Source organism: Arabidopsis lyrata (assembly GCF_000004255.2).
Source record: "Arabidopsis lyrata subsp. lyrata unplaced genomic scaffold ARALYscaffold_4, whole genome shotgun sequence".
Classification (NCBI taxonomy): Eukaryota; Viridiplantae; Streptophyta; class Magnoliopsida; order Brassicales; family Brassicaceae; genus Arabidopsis; species Arabidopsis lyrata.
This window is the reverse complement of record NW_003302552.1, coordinates 2,522,581-2,534,545: the sequence shown is the minus strand read 5'-3', so window position 1 is coordinate 2,534,545 and position 11,965 is coordinate 2,522,581. Positions and strand designations below refer to the sequence as shown.

Genomic DNA, 11,965 nt, shown 5'->3' with positions numbered 1-11,965 from the left:
GTCGTATTAAGTAATTTTCGTTCTCAATTTTTTTATCAAAATGTATACCATATTGTGTTTATCTAGAATTTTTCAAAAATATATGTTACGGAACATTTTTTAAACAAGGTAGCAAAAATAATTAAAATAGGATATGTCTAAATAAGAAGAAAAAAAAAATCTGTAAGAAGAGGTTAGAAAGTTATAGTTATTACAAACAAACAAGAAATAAAGATGAAAAACAGAATTAAAGTTAGATTAGAAATGAACATGCAGGGGTCAAAAGCGTGGTTGGATCATTATCTATGGGGGTCATTATAGAGATTTTAGACAAAATCATCTAGTAATCATTATAAAATTTAGCTAACAATTGAAAATTTTTTTTTTTTATGGGGGTCAATTGACCCCCCCTCCCAATGCACTAGCTCCGCCACTGTGGGTAACCAAGTGATCATGACGAATGTTGAGAGAGTAAGGTGGCACTTGGGAGAGGATGAGGTCTGCCAGGTGTGTAAAGAGGCCGTGGAATCAATTTTACATGTGTTGAGAGACTGTCCCGCCATGTCCGGAGTGTGGTTGCGGCTGGTCCCTCAAAACCGGAGGCAAGCATTCTTTGAAATGTCATTATTGGAGTGGTTAGTAGCGAATTTGAGAGCAGAGTGGAGCTTGAGAGAACACAAGTGGCCAAAGCTATTTAGTATTGCGGTTTGGTGGGGATGAAAATGACGTTGTATGAATGTTTTCGGTGAACAAAGGAAATGTCGGGATCAGGTTCGGTTCTTGAAAGACATGGCGGAGGAGAGTATACGATCCCACGAGTTGGTCAGAGGAGAGAGGGGGTCGGGTGAAAGGGTGGAGAAGATGATTTCTTGGAAGAAGCCGTTGGAGGGTTGGGTAAAGCTCTCGACGGAGCCTCACATGGTAATCCGGAGTTATCCGGAGTAGTGAAGGTGAGTGGCAAGGCAGCTTTACGCTAAATATAAGGATATGTTCAGCTCCGTTGGCAGAGTTATGGGAAGTGTATTATGGGCTAGTTATTGTCTGGGAACACGGGTTTCAACGGGTGGAGCTGAAAGTGGATTCCGAGTTGGTGGTAGATTTATTAAGACATGGGTAAGCGATGCTCATCCACTGTCTTTCCTGGTGCGATTGTGCCATGGCTTTATATCAAGGGACGGGTTAGTCCGGGTTACGCATGTGTATAGGGAGGCTAATCGTCTTGCAGATGGATTAGCGAAGTATGCGTTCACGTTGGATATCGGTTTCCTTTCTCTTGAATTTTGTCCTGATGTTGTCCATGAGATTATGTTAGACGATACTCATGGGAAAGACTTCCCGCGTTCGGTTCGTTTGTAATTTTTTATTTTTATTTGAATAAATCAGGGGAGGCATTGCCTCCCTCTCACTCACCAAAAAAAAAAAAAAAACTAGTACTACCTTTGTTTCAAAATATTAGATGTTTTGGATAAAAGCACAATGTTTGAAAAACTAATTAATTTTGAAGTTTTTTATATTAAAAATATAAATTAATATCTATTAAAAACAATTTGAACAATGATATAACTTACTGCAGAATATAAATAGTCAAAAACTGTTTAATTTAATATCTTGCGTAGAAACTTGATTTTTTTCTTCAAGACATCGTATATTGTGAAACAACAATAAAAAATCTAAAACATCCTATAATATGAAACGGATGGAGTATGTATTAGTGAATATTATGTATAAGTTATCCGTTAATATTTGTATTATTCATATATCAACTATTTTACCATGTTCATACAAATATTATTTGGATATTTAATATAAGGTTTTGTGCAAAAAAAAACCTCAAAGTCGCTAATTTTTGCAACTTTATCTTTCATCTCAAAAAATACAAAATAATCTTATAAAATAAAAAATAATACGCAATATAGTCCTTTTTTTTTTTTGCTATTGTCAAGTTCTTAAAATTTTGATATATACATAAACAAAAAAACACTCATTTAATATTTATTTCAATGAACATGCATTTAAGTATTTAACACATAATATATAAACTTATCGCGATAGCAAATTATTTAGCATAGTAAACAAATAACAGATACCATGCTAACATAATAATTAACTATCTAAACCTGTATCTGATTCGTCACCGGAAATTTGACCGCAGCTATTGTCGAAATCCATATGAAATGTTTATCTCGTCGATATCTATTCTATTATATCGCTAAACAATTTGTTACATGCGGAAGGGTATTTTCGTCACACTTATAAAGTTGATGAAAGAGAATTTATTATACAAAAATATGTATATATTTTTAAATTTTCAGTCATCTGGGTATTTAGATTAATATAACCTAACTATTTAACATAGAGTATTTATGACTATCTATGTTCAGAAGAATCAAAAATTAAGTGAGAATTTTGATAGCAAATTATTTAGCATATTAAACAAATAACAGATATCATGCTAACATAATAATTAACTATCTAAACCTGTATCTGATTCGTCACCGAAAATTTGACCGGAGCTATTGTCGAAATCCATATGAAATGTTTATCTCGTCGATATCTATTCTATTATATCGCTAAACAATTTGTTACATGCGGAAGGATATTTTCGTCACACTTAAACAAGTTGACGAAAGAGAATTTATTATACAAAAATATGTATATATTTTTAATTTTTCAGTCATCTTGATATTTAGATTAATATAACCTAACTATTTAACATAGAGTATTTATGACTAACTATGTTCAGAAGAATGAAAAATTAAGTGAGAATTTTGATTGCTTTTTCTACAGTGTTTGAACAAAGGAATTTACTTTATACTCTTTTTTATTATTATTTTTAACTTCTTTTTCTACAAAACTAATGTCGACATTGTGACAAAAATGACGACACTGTTAGGACAAGCAATATCAACCTTACTCATCATCTCTGACTTAAGAAACGATGGAAGAGCTCCGACCAATTCTTTGCGTATCTCGATGATAAATGTGCGGCAGTGTAGATAGTCGGAGATAACTAACACAACCAATTATAATCTCATGTAGAATATCCACCTACTAACAACAACTCTCTTGAATCTATCGCTGGAATGTTTCATACTTGGAGCCGTATGGCTAAGACCGTTACATAATATCTAGGTGATTCGTAAGTTTCTTTCCACTTTATTGGAGTATCTAGACCCAATTATTTTGACTAATTTTGTGGTCTTTTCTTAACTGGAACATTTGGACCCATCAATTTTGACTCAATAAATTATAACAATTTAATTATCAACATATATAAAAATGCTAACGTCCAGTTAAACGTTGTAATTAAATTATCACGATAAATAAATATAGTAATGTATAAGTTAACAGTAATATTAAATTTATTATAAATAGAAATGTGTTAGTATATAAGTTTTCTGATACCAACCGAATTATCAAAAAATAAAACATATGAACAAAATTTAACAAAAGAAAAAGTTATTACACACAAAATTAGAAATTTAGGATGGGACACATGCCCCACCTCATTACCATCTAGATCCATATAAGTTAGCCGATATCAAATTTTATGGACCCCAGATTTAGTTAGGCTTTCGGCCTGAAATGCTCATGGTTATCAAGAAAAAAAAACAAAAGAATAAGGCATGAGACTTAAATTTTCAGGCAAAGTATTATTTAGTAGCCTGAAAATTTAGTTTATAGAACAAAAAATCTAGACCAAGTTAGAACAAGTCTCAAAAATCCCAAAATCAATATTTAAGAACTAAATAATTTTGAGTTTCGAAATGTTTTTTTATTTGCAAAAGTCGTTGGCCATTTCTTCTTTAACTACAGAGTCCACGAAAGAAAAGTATTTGTTTCTTGTTTAAAATCTATTACAATTTTTTTTTTTTTGTAAAATAAGCTTGTGACAGGAAAGATCGACATTGATATCTTCAGTGTGTAGACTAAAAAGAACGAGGGGGAAGGTTATTATTAGCTAATAAAATGATGATATGTTAATGTCATTTTCAAATGATATTAGAAAAAAAAATTGAAAAACCAAACAGACGAAATTATATTTACAAATTAAATTTCACTGAAATAGACAATAGAACTATTTAGCAAAACACACACATTCTCTATATATTTAAAAAGAGTTTTTTATGATTATGTGACGAATCTATATTTTTTTTTTTGGTGAGCGTGACGAATCTATATTTTGTTTCAACCATTTTTTAATATATATATTTTTTTCTGCCAAACATTTTTCATTCTCATTTAGTTTGGTTTAGCTCGATTAGTCTGGTTTAAAATCAACCAAATTATTGGTTACCTCGATTAGTTTGGTTTAAAAGTAAATTATTCTTTAAACTTTTAAAATATATGAAAGAATTAGTTAGTGTGCTAAAATGCATATAATATATGCACATATTGTTTAAAATGTATGAAAGAATTAGTTAGTGTTAAAATGCATATAATATATGTACATATTGTTAAAATGCATAAAATACAGATAATATACAGTATGTACATATTGTTTAATATAATATATGAAAGAATTAGTTAGTGTTCAAATGCATATAATATATGTACATATTGTCTATACTTAGTGAAGTGCGGATATTAGTTGGAAAACATTCCAAATTAGGGACAGACACTATAGTGGTCATTCGGGGAGAAGTCCACTATGAAGCACTTCGGTGCGTTTCTACCGGAGCTGATCGGATCAGCCGATCAGATATTATTAAAAAAGAAACCCACACCACTACCTACTAATTAAGCCACCAATTGTAAGAAACTCAGAGAAAGGGGTTAGCCTCATTCTGACATGCGACACACGCGAGGGACAACCGTACAAGTCCTAATACGAGTTGCAAATTAATATGGGCAAACCCGATATAAAGCGCTTTTAGGTTGCCTGCTATGGTTGCGGGGGAAAATGTGTCATAGAATCGTTGTTTGTGAAAATTGTTTATCATAATTACATAGGCTATAAGTAATTGAATATTATCAAAGATAAGATTATATCAATAATGATGATATAGGGGATGACAAAAAAAATTAAAAAAAATAATGACTAGCACGAAATGTATTAAGAAAAGTCTTACGTTTGTACCATTGTAATGAGCCGTCTTGTTTGGTACAATGGATAAATTAACTATGGTGGTACAAATACAATGGTTAATGAGCCGTCTTGTTTGTCGAGGTCATGGATTGATTCCTATCCACTCTGTTATTAAGTCAGGCACTCTATATACTTTTGGCACAATTTCTTGTAAATCCTGGATTTCACATGGGCTTAAACGCAAGATTTACTAGGTTATCAAAACAAGAAGAAGAGAAAACAATCATGGAAGGTAATTCAATGAGGCAAAGAAACCTACCGCCAGCGGATGGAAAACTTGTGACGATTCTCAGCATCGATGGAGGTGGAGTCCGAGGAATCATGGCCGGAGTCATCCTTGCTAAGCTTGAAGAACAACTTCAGGTTATAAACTACATAAAGACTGTTCTATGACATCGATTATATGTTTACGTTTGTTTTTACGTTAACATGTAATAATAGTTTGCTATAAACGTAAAAACAAACGTAAACATATATAATCGATGTCATAAAACTATATTTACCTAGTTTGCTTTATTTTGAATGAAAACCATATGTGTTCCCATTTTTGTGAGGGTTTTGTGTTTCTACTTTCATACATATTATATGAAAAATTAAATTAATTATATATACTTGAGACCTATATCTATCAGACTATCATTCAAAAGATTTAGTAGATGGCATAGGATTTTTGGTAAACTGAGCTTAATTTGTTCAAAAACTCTTACGGTTTATCATGTAAATTTTACACGGGTTGAATTAAATGTGTGCATCTATCTGTGGTCTTGAATCTTTAGGCCATAGACGGAGATCAAGCAAGGATAGTGCAATATTTTGACATGGTAGCCGGGACCAGCACCGGTGGCCTCATAACGGCCATGTTGACTGCACCGGAGGAGCCCAATTCCATGCGGCCTCTTATGGCTGCCAAAGACATTGCAAAGTTTTACACTGATGAGTGTCCTATGATATTTCCAACCGAGTAAGTACATTAATTGTTTTTTAAAGATGGAGTACTAATTTTTATGTTATGATTACAAAATACCAGAACCTTTTTTTAGATCAGAAAAGTCGTCACAAAATCATTTAGAAAAGCATTTATGAATGTTTCTCAGATCAGTTGAATTACTTTAGAAACACTTTAGAATCAATAGATAACAAAATTCACAATAATTAATTCCTTTGAGTCGTTTAAGTTAAACGGTTTAACATAATGTGCTGAGGCATAAAATAGTGATAAACAAAAAACTAAGAACTAATTTTTTTTTTTTTTTGCAATAATAACTAAATATTTTGTTTTTGTAGAACAATTTGGAATTATATGTGTGTAGAAAAGAGAAGATAAGATTTTTTTAAAATGATACAAGGACACAGGTCCGCATTGATAGTTATTAACGAAAAAAATCCAAAATTGATAGTTATTTACGAAAAAAGAAGATAATGATATAAATAACAAAGTTACACTGAAAAACGAGACTGAAAATAATTAAATGTTATAAAGATTTATAAAATAAATCAAAATTTATAATTTTTCGTGAAATCAACTAAATGGTTCAATCAAACGGTGAAGAATTACGAGAAAAAGACGCAACTGTTTATTCAGATTGTAATTTTTTAAAAAAACACAACCATAAAATATATGTATTCTATTAAAAAAAAAAGAATTTAACTAAAGGTTACGTTAAAAAACACAGCTCTTCATAACTGTAAAAGATATTTATTTGGATTGTTATTATTATATAGATTTACTTACTGATATAACAATTCTTTTGTTTGTACAAATGGAAAAAAAAAAAAAAAAAAAACAGAAGCCGGAATTCTTTTTTACCGAGTTTTACAAGATTTCTGCGTTATCCAAAGTTCGACGGAGAGTATCTGCGAAGTAAACTAGACAAACTTCTTAAAGAGACAAGACTTAACGACACACTCACAAGAGTTGTTATACCTACCTTTGACATCAAGAAACTTGAACCAGTCATCTTCTCCTCTTACCAGGTTTCCCTCCGATGCTGTTCCTAACATATATAGAGACTGAAATCTTATTTCTGTGTCATCTTGATATATATGACAGTATTTGTTTACGTTCTTTTGTTCTATGTTGCTGAAGGCCAAAGCTGACCCTAGCTTGAACGCCAAGTTATCAGACATTTGCATTGGCACATCGGCTGCTCCCACTATCTTACCTCCTCATCAATTTTCCAATGTAGATAGTCAAGGCACAGAGACGGAGTTTAACCTCATAGATGGTGGTGTTGCCGCTAATAACCCCGTAAACACAATCTCTCATACCCTTTTTCGCGGAAATTGAAATTAATCATCAGCTAATAATCTTGTCACTTTTGTGTTTGGTTGTTTATAGACTCTGGTGGGCATGAATGCTATGTCTAGGAAGGCCCTAATGAAGCATCCAGATATGGAAGGGTTCGAGCCGTTAGATTACGACAAGTATCTCGTGATATCAATAGGGACAGGATCGGCAAAAAGGAAGAAGAAGTATACAACGCTAAGGATGCCGGGACATGGGGAATCTTTTCTTGGATGTACGACCTAAACGATAAGTCGAATCCGTTACTAGACATTATTTTCGAATCAAGTAGGGATGTGGTCCAATACCACACCTCGGTTCTGTTTCAAGCCAAAAATGCCGAGGAGAATTACTTCAGAATCGACGTAAGAGCTATACGTAAACATTTATATGAGTAATCAATCATTTCATTTACACAACTTTTATTTTTTGATATCTATCTCAGGTTGATACATTGGAAACAAAAGATGTCATTTTGGATCTAGCGACGAAAAATAACTTAGAGAATCTAAAAAAGATTGGAGATGATTTACTGACAAAAAATGTCATGCGTATGAACCTCAACACTTATGAATATGAAAGTATTTCTGAAACTGTCACCAACAAGCAAGAACTCAAACGGTGATTCACAGTTTAAAATCTTATTGATGGGGTTTCTGAGATCGCAATCAATGATCAATCTAATCTTTTGAAGTTTAATTTGTTCATGGCAGGTTTGCGAAAATACTCTCAGATGAAAGGAAATTGAGGAAGAAGACATGGCAGACAATGAGTGAAGGTTCATCGAACTGATCATAAAAGATCATCATTAACTCAAAAATGAAAGAATCTTAAGTTGTGTGAAAGAATCTACTGCACCTTTGTTTGATTTAATTTGATATTGTGTGTTGTTCGGCGAACTCTCTTTACGTCTTTGTTGATTTTCTTTTTCTGTAATTGTATTTGGATACGAAAAAATATAAGTACAAATGAATTAATAAATTTCTGCATCGACTATTGTCATTCCCTAAATTACTAGTTGCTAATCTAGTTATTGGACCTAAAGAAATAAAGATGTCGACAATATCAAGACTAGATAGAATAAAAAAAACCGGGAGACATTGATTATTCAACAGATTGATTTATAAGCGACAATAAATACAACCAAATGAAGCTCTTAAATCATGCACTAGGTGCTCCTTGTGATTGTGGCCAAGTTTTACACAGTCCAGTTGATTATCTTGGAGCTTGAAGCCGTCTTGACGTTCCAACTCTTCAAGCCAACGCGAAGTTTCTGGACAAACAAAGCCGGCAACATTTTGAATATCAGAGCCAAAGGTGTAAGGTACTGTGCAGTCTTCCTCAGCCAAGAGGGTAACATGCTTCTTGTTCGTCAGAGTATCAGCATTCTCATCTTCCAGATTCTTATCGGTCGCCTGAACCATGTACTCCCTGACCTTTTCGAGATAAACCAAACTAGTGATGCTTCTCATTGCAACAGTAAACATATATATAATCAAATAATCAATAAACAAAAACTTACTACAGGACAAGGAAGACCGAAAAATCTTGATTGAGAATTCTGAGGAACTGCACGACTACTCGTGAGGAATAAGGATGAAAGAGGCAACTCGTAACCCTATAGGAGTTTATCACTCTATTATATTCCAAACCAGTCACGCGGTTTTCTTGTCGCGCAAGTTAGGTTAAAGATGGTTTAATAATTAACACAAACCGCAAAACCGTATATCCCATTGGACCGGAAGTACCAATAAAAATTAGGACAAAGATAAGTAACAAGATTTGGCCCTATTTGCAAAACCTTTCTCCAAGAATCCTTGAGCTAATGAAAATGTGAGTTAACCCTCGGTTCTAGTGAACCCACCGAAGTCAATAAAAACTCAAGTAGAATCAAAATAAGACGTCACCTTTTGAAACTTCACTCGACTAACATAGGAGTCTCCTCTAGGCCACATGTAATCCATGTATAATGATCAAGCACTTAAGATTTTTCATAAGATAATGAATCAGTTAGTCATTAACAACTGATTCATAAACTTATAAAGGTTTTTCGTTACAATATGCAAGATTTTCTTAACTTTGTATACATCAATAAATTTTGTAGCCATACTCATTAAAATATTATTATACTGAAAAACTTATATATGAGTTGGTTTTTAATCTTTACTAAATTAAACTTATATTTCACTTTGAAAATTGGCAAGAAAGATTTTATATCATGGAAACTCCAACTACTGAATCAAAAATTGAGCATTTGTACTTCTTGAACTTTTTATCGTCTAGAAAAGAAATTGCTATTACTTAAAAAATCGTAAGATAAAAACATATAGGTGTCGACATCTCAATATGTGTTAATAGATTTTCACAAATATATGTATTTCCACATGTAGTGTATATTTGTTGTTATTGGTTATTTCAGATTTTATAGGCAAAAAACATATGTGTTATTAAAATACACATATTTTTGATGTAAAAAAACACATATTATAGAAAAATGTATATGTTTCTAAATATGTATTTTTATATGAGAAAAATCTTGCATGAGAAATTAGTCTTGGTTTTCAATATATGAATTATGAACTTATCAAAACATTGCTACTTGATGAGAGAGGATGACGATTGCAATTATGGTAAGGTTGAAAAACAAAATTATTTAAGAGTTTTTTTTTTTTTTCTAGTACTCTATAAATTACGTTAGTCTCCATGTTCGTTGCACTCATCTTGAACCCTGAACCTCAAAAGGATTTAAAGATACAAAAGTATTAGACTACATTCTATCATTCCTTCTTCCCATGCAACATTATTATCTTAGACTACCTCAGCATATCAATATTTTTTTGTATAGAACCAATAGATTTTCGTCAACCTACTTAGAATGCCATTGTTAGGACTCTTATAGCCAACATGTTCTATGCAATTTTGCTTATTTACTTATATAAAAAAAATAGTAGTTCATATAAGTGTCAATAATTCTAGTAAGATGAGCAATCAATTCGTATTTTGATTGTTACTTCTCTCATCCGACAATATATAAGGCTCCGAATGGAGAAAGCGTATCGGGCGGAGCGGATCAAGCGGATCAGGCGTACAAAGCAGAACAAAAGCGGATCAAGCAGATCTAGCGGTACAAATGCGGATCAAGCGGTTCGATTATAATGACATACTTATAATACATACATAAATCCATATAATTTATTGTTTATTTGTGAAATAAAATAATATACATAAATGATATTAGTAAAACTATAAATGATGTGTTTTATACTGATTACTAAAATATTTATGAATATATTACACATTACAAGTTATTAGTTAGCGTACAAATATTAATGTAATAACTTAAAACCATGAAAACAATAATAAAAAATAATAATAAATATCTTGGTGTATTTATTAGAATAAATTGATTTTTAGTTTTGGTATACTTATGTTAATAGGAAAAATAAAAAATTATTATGAACAAATAAATCATTAATAAATAATACTATAATTAAAAGATGTGGGTGATCTGTTTGGAACACACCTATACACGAGCGTTCCTTTGATCTGCTTGTGTGCAAGAATTTTGTTCACGTATTTGATCTGCTTGTGGTTCACATTTAATTTTATTACTACTTTAATAATGATCTGCTTTTATAATAAAAACTGTTGAATGGTAACTTTAAAAGCAGTCCAAAAAAAGAAGCAGTTGCTCCACTCGGCCCGCTTACACCATTCAAGGCCTAAGTTGATGATACATATATGGTCACTAGTTTCGTCTAACTCTCCATGAAAAAAATAAAAATTTCAATATTTTCCAAGTGCTTATACAAACACCATTGATATCAATTCTTATTGGTAAACCAAGTTATGATGAAAGAGAGACAAGACTCGCTCTACGAAACCAAACAACATCACCACAGTTCTATTGGTTGCCTATGACGAATTTGGTCCCCATATACCTTTTGCTGAAAACAAAAGTCGTAGCTATTTATCGAATGTCTCTAAAAAACAATGCCACATTTTGCCGATGGGATTAGAATAAGCGCATCTTGAACTTTTGTAATCGTTATTTCGAGATGGTGCACACGACAACACCTAGTACGCCTAAAAACTATATTATACCTTAAAATACCAAAGTCCATGTTCCCGATCACCAACAACATCAAAGAGTCGGCTCACATGTAGCAATTTGGCCTACGACAAGTAAGTTGATATTTCTTATATTTTCAAATTATTCTAATGCTAAGTTGCTAACGACTGCTTTTACTTTATAATAAAATAGAAATAAGTTTCCACAATCATTGATAAATTTACCTAATGCCGATTTGTATTGTGTGTATGTGTATTTTTTACATATTGTCTTGGTAATGATACATTTAATCATGTGTGAAGGTGGTTGCTGGTGTGGGTAGGTTTCATAATCTGCTAGAATAGTTAGCAGGTCACCTTCATTAACCAAATTCAAGTCTTCTTATTGATTTAAATCTTTTATTTTTTAATACTTTTTCATAATTATTCGTATGCTCCACACAAACTCATTTCTACTTTGCTACGTTTACAAGTTTCATCTAATCTACCTAAATTAACAAAAAAAAAAAATTGTTTTCCTTAGATTTATCGTAATCGGACGT

The 11,965-nt window shown here is 32.0% G+C and overlaps 1 pseudogene; it reads left to right on the top strand.

Annotated features, from left to right (window-relative positions):
• The first annotated feature begins 5,231 nt into the window (after positions 1–5,231).
• Positions 5,232–8,325, top strand: LOC9314795 (annotated as a pseudogene).
• The last annotated feature ends 3,640 nt before the right edge of the window (positions 8,326–11,965 follow it).